This window comes from Otolemur garnettii, unplaced genomic scaffold, assembly GCF_000181295.1.
Source record: "Otolemur garnettii isolate 467f Iridium unplaced genomic scaffold, OtoGar3 scaffold00022, whole genome shotgun sequence".
NCBI lineage: Eukaryota > Metazoa > Chordata > Mammalia > Primates > Galagidae > Otolemur > Otolemur garnettii.
In genome coordinates, this window is record NW_003852417.1 from 15,858,374 (window position 1) to 15,864,436 (window position 6,063).

The window sequence follows — 6,063 nt, forward strand, 5'->3', positions numbered from 1 at the left end:
GACACGGCAGAGTAGGTCCTGGGGGACCCGCGGGCGGGTCAGGGAAAGGGAGCCCTAGGGTGACGTGGGTTATCCGGGGGCCGAGGGGACGTGCCTGAGGGTGAGTGCCCTGTCCCTTGGGTTTGTCTGAATGGAGATAGGTGTGACTTTGTTGCCATTTTCTTTTACCAGCAAGGACATCTAGGTCCCTTTTACCACTGGTCAAGACAGCTTCATGGGGATCTGAGGAGATGGAGCAGGCGAATACTTTATGTCAAGAGGGAGAATCCAAAGGAGGTATTCGAAGGGTCGCTTCCTTTCCTTTCCTAGCCCTTTTCTCCTGGAACTTATGTGACCTTATGTGACCTGTCCTATTTCGGAGCAGAATGGTGAAAGGAACTAAGAAAACTTAATGGGATAGACAGTCAAGATCATTCCACCAGAAATATTACTTTGTTTCTAGGCTGCAGCCTCTTGGGAAACTGATAAGTTGTATTCATATGCTTTATGTTGGTATTTTGAGCTACACTTCTAGCCAGTGAGGTATTTTTCCTTTTATCCCAGAATTTTTGAGGACTATTTATACATTTCTCCTGAGGGAGGGACAGTGTGAGGCAGTGGCTTGGTGTTAGTTAAACATCTTGGAGTCTTGGCTCTGCCATTGTACATACTGTGGCCTTGGACAAGTTACTGTTTTCTGCCTCAATTTCTTAATATGGAAAGTGGAGGTGAATAGTATTTTTGTGGTGGTTGTGGAATTAGATAAGTATCTAACTCTATCCATGCTTTTCAAATAGAGCATTTAGCACCTGTCTAATGTATAAAATACATTCAGTAAATGCTCAAATTCTTTACATGCTTCATAAGTAAAGCATCTAGTCAGCAGATGCTTTAATATTTTTTCTTTGAGACAGTTTCACTGTGTCGTCCTCGCTAGAGTGCTGTAGCATCACAGCTCACAGCAACCTTAAACTCTTGGGCTTAAGCGATTCTCTTGCCTCAGCCTCCCAATTAGCAGTAACTACAGGTGCCCACCACAATACCTGGCTAAGCAAATGGTTTAGTATTAAGAGTTGATTACTATTATGAAACTTTGACCTTTACTATATTGGTCCTTGGTGAATCCTTTGGGAACTGAGATTTGCCTCTGAATTTCTGCCCAGAAGTCAGTTTGCTTCCTTTTTAATACCCACTGATATTTATGGACAGTTGTTGTTATTCATGCCTTTATAGTCCTATGCCACTAATTCTTCTTAGATTCTTTGAAGTACTTATTCAAGTCTCACATCTCAGTCTGAAGGGTTATGCATTAACACTTTGGAAAAACTTACATACTTCTGCAGTTTTAAAAACACTGAGTCAGTGGATTTGGTAAACTTCTTTTCCCCTGGGTCATTATTATCATTGATAACTAACAATTAGCTATATTCAGATAACTTAAGTTGAAACTTTAGATAATCAGTAGTATATGGGCTGAGATTTGTTATTACTTTAAGACTCAAAATAAGTTTGGTAACTATTAGAAACACGCTACAATCAGAACTAACTTATTCTGTAGTCTGTGACTGACTTTGTTTCTTTTCTTTGAAGTAGGTGGAAATTTGGGGTTATCCAGAGATTTAGACCAGTCAAAGAGTGGTCACCTCAAATAGTATTTAAACATTTAGCTGTTATTCATACTGATTTTAGCTCTCTGCTTGTGTGTTTTTAGTTTTCTGCTTAAGATTTGAATTATTTCAAAAAGGAGCATTCTAAACTCACTCTTTAGAGAGGGGAGGACATAGAATTTTAGTTGCAACCGGTTGATCTCTTCAAATAGAGGTTTTGACCTTTTTTGTAACCTTTTCAAACAGAACTGACTGGCAGTGATGAAATGTGATCCTACTTTTCAAGATGAGGCAGGTGTAATAGATTCTCTCTTTTCTCTAGTAGCAACATAAAACAACAAGGTGACAGTTTTGATTATCTGTGTGTCAGAAACTTTGGAACCACTAATATCTATTTGTTGTAGTAATGTAGAATTTACCTTTTGTTGGAGTGGCTCATTTGAGAGCAATAATTAATAGTCTTAAGTTGTTATTTTTATAATGTTTCTTATAAAGAGAAAAAAATTAACATGTATAGTGAGTACCAAGGGAATTTTAGGTCCATAAAGTAGAATTTGACACAGTCACTCCTGTAACCCTTAATTTAGACCATATGTGTGCATTTTTCAAATTATCTCTTGGTTGTACATTAAATAATTTTTGTTAGCTCTGTAAGGGCAAGGACTTTGTTTTATTATTAGAAAATGATTAGCTTCTAGCATAGTCCCTGGTCCATAGTAGATTCTCAATATAGTTTTGATGGATAAATAGAGATTTGTTAATAAGGTGATTAATCACATCCTAATTATTGGGACTACTTTATATAGTTTTTCCACAAATATTATTGCAGTAATATGGACTTTTCTGTAGACATGCCAAGTGAACCTAATCTCTAAGAGATAATGCTGCTTGTCCACCTTTTAGTAAATATTTACAGAGCGCTTAACCATAAGTCAGGCATTATAGTAGGTATTAGCAATACACGGGTGAACAAAATTATACATGGCACCTCATTTTGGAACTTGAAGGTTCAGTGAGAGATAAAAGCAATCAAATATCACACTAATGAATATACAACTAAAATTATAATATTTTGTCTGAAGGAAAATTACATAATTCTTTGAGATCTTATGAAAAGGTATGCTGGGCCAGGTGCAGTGGCTCACGCCTATAATCCTAGCACTCTGGGAGGCCAAGGTGGGAGCTACTAGGGAGGCTGAGGCAAGAGAATCACTTAATCCCAAGAGTTTGAGGTTGCTGTGAGCTGTGATGCCACATCACTCTACCAAGGATGACAAAGTGAGACTCTGTCTCAAAAAAAAAAAGAAAGAAAGAAAGAAAGAAAAGGTATGACAGAGGTTTCCCTGAGGAAGTGCTGCTTGTACTGAGTGCTGATGAGCTAGAGTAAATGTAGATGGAGGTGGCTACAGGGGCTAGGAAAGAGCATTTTGTGGAAAGAGAATGCTTGACACGTGTTCACATCAGGTGCAGAGAAGGAACATTGTGATACTGATTAGAACAAGGACTTTGTTTTGCCATTAGAGTTTGAATAGCTCAGGAAAGATAGGAAGAGACCAGCAGGTCCCATAGGCAATGCAAAGTCATTGTGAGGCTTCAGCCAGCTGGGGGCCATGATCAAATTGAGATTTTGAAATATGCCTCCAGCTGGGGGCCATGATCAAATTGAGATTTTGAAATATGCCTCCAGAATAGGAGCCATCTAGGAAACCTGCATAAGCCAGAGATGATGGTGGCTTGCACTGCAATGGTGGCAGTACAGATGGAGAGAAATGGACATATTTTAGAGATGCTAAGAATGTGTATTTGATAGGATTTGGAAATGAAGTAAGGTTGGGGCATGGTGAAAGGTATAAGAAGATGCTAAATATCTGGTTTACGTAACTAGGTAAAAGATGGTCCCAGTCACTGGAAGGGAAAGATGATGAATTCAGTCTTGGACATGCTGAGTATTGGGTTCCTCTAAGTCTAAGACTTCCAAGTAGCTACACTGAGAAAGCAGGTGGATATTCCGGTTTCACGTTCAGGAGAGAGATAAAGCTAGAGATATGTATTTGTGAGACGTTCACTTACAGAGGGTCATTGAGGCTATGGGTATTGATGAGATTTCTTCAGGAGAAAAGAGGTATTGGGACTGAGCCTTGGAAATTTTCAGCATTTAATGGTCAAGGAGAAGAATATAAGCCTGAAAAGCAGAAAGAGGGGTGAGAGAGGTAAAATGTAAGCTTCACAGAAGCAAGGTCTTTGTCTCTTGTTCATTATTGTGTTCCCAGTGCCTAAAATAGTGCTTGGCACAAAATAAGTGCTTAATAAACATTTACTGAAGAAGGAAAACCAGGCAACTGGTATGATAGGATTCAAAAGGAAGAGAATGTTTCTGAAAGGTAGTGATCAGTGGAGTTTTATGTGCTAGGAGGTGAGATAAGGGAGCTTGGAAAGTATCCATTGGGTTCAGCAGCATGAACATCACTGTTGATCTTAGAGTAATTGTGTAGAATGATAGGAGTGAGTTAGAGTGGAATTGTGATACGAGTAAGAGGTAAAGAAATGGAGAAAGTGAGTATAGGTTGAGCACCGAAAACCGAATCTGAAATTTTTTGAGCACTGACACGACAAACAAAGGAAATGCTCTTTTGGATTTTGAATTTGGAATGTTCAAACTGGTAAGTATGAGGCAAATATTCCCAAATCTGAAACTCTTCTGGTCCCAAGCATTTTTTATAAGGGATACCCAGACTATGAGTAAGTCCTCTGAGTTTGCCTGGAAAGGAAAGGGGATAATAAGTGGTATGCACGTGTGGACACAGATGGGCCTGTGAATATGTGTTTGTGGATTTGAAGATGAGTGAGCCTTGAGCGTGTGGCCTGTAGGGAGGGGGTGCAGCAGAGAGGAAATGAATACAGCAGAGAACAGGGATAACAGTAGTCTAGGGTTCCTGAGAAGGCAGGAGGGAATAGGGGTCAATGCGTAAAACCAGCAATTCTGCATGTGTGTCTGCCTTGACTTGCTCTCATAGGAGTTTTGTTTTTTGTTCTTTTGTTGTTAGGTTTTTTTTCCTCTGGGCCCCATAAGAAAGTCTAGATTTCTAATCTTAATTGGATAGGTGAATGAGATAAGTTTTAGGATTCTGTCCCAAGGGAAGGAAAGAAGATTTTCATGTATGTATCTATCTCCTTATGAACCGCCTCTATGAAATAGATGTTGGATTTACTAAAGAAACCCAATCAAATAAAGTCTTATAGTTAGAAGTATAGAGTTTTCATGAGGGAGATTCTGTCTGGTCTGTGGTAAAGTCATAAATCATCTTTTTCCACACTGGAGATGTGCATTTGTGACAAACGATAGTCCTAGATAAAATACTAGATTCTCTGTCATGCTCTCTTTGAGTGGTATGCTGGTCAAGGACTATTTTTGTTAATGCATCACTGTTCTTTGATTTTAATTATTAGCTCCTCTGCTTTATAAATTATGGCGGCTATCTAACAATTCAGCTGACCACGGAATTCTAGAAAAAAGAGTTGCCCTCTGTTCTCTGAAATGGTTCCTGTTGTCAGAGTTGGAAATCTTTGGCTTCTGGTGCAAATTCCCTTTTTACTTTCCTTAGGTGTCTTAGCTCACTTGGAAAGACTAGAGAATGAAGTGAACAGATCCCATAAAGGTAAACAATCTGAAGAGCTGCAGAGTGCACAGACGGTGGAAAGTGCTCTTGAAACCAAGATCCGTAAACTGAGGCTTCTACGAGATGAGCTGAGGGCTGAACTGAAGCAATCCCAAGCCAGAGTGAGTAGAAGGGTGATGCTGGCAATTGTTCTTAGAGTGTAAAGAACAAGCATGATCCTAAATTGGCAACTTTGTATAACATGTGCTTTACTTGTAATCTTACTGGAAGGGTTTTAGTCCTTTATCCCTCAAATGATAGAATGTGTGTGTTGTAATTAATATCACTGTCAACTGAAAATTAGGCACTACTGATGGGCCAGGCAAGTTCTTCCTAACATACTCTTAACCTGCCCCTCATAGACATTGAAGCCTATTAGCTCAAGTCGCAATTTTGCTTGAGTCATTGGTTCTTTTGTCATTAGTGACATGTTTTCATCACCCAGACTTAAAACCTCACAGGCAGCTATAAGGTTCCCTCCTCAGTTTTCTTTCCAGCCCAGGTCCAGTCAGAAAGTCCTATCTAATTTTCCTTTACATTGTCTATGTGCTTCCTGCCTCCATTGCCGTAACTCAAGTATTAGTCACGTAGGGCATAAATATTTATCAAGTGACCTAGATGCCAGGATTACAGTAGTCTGGTAGTTGGTCTTTCTTCTAGTATTTCTACTTTTCCAGTAAATCCTGCATAGCTGAGAAAACGCTTTGTGAAATACCTCATTCCCAGCTCAATAATCATTCACTGCCCGTGGGATAAGGTCAGCTTTCCTTCATTTTCTTGTCTTCCCATTAAAGTAAAATATATATAAAGTACACAATTTT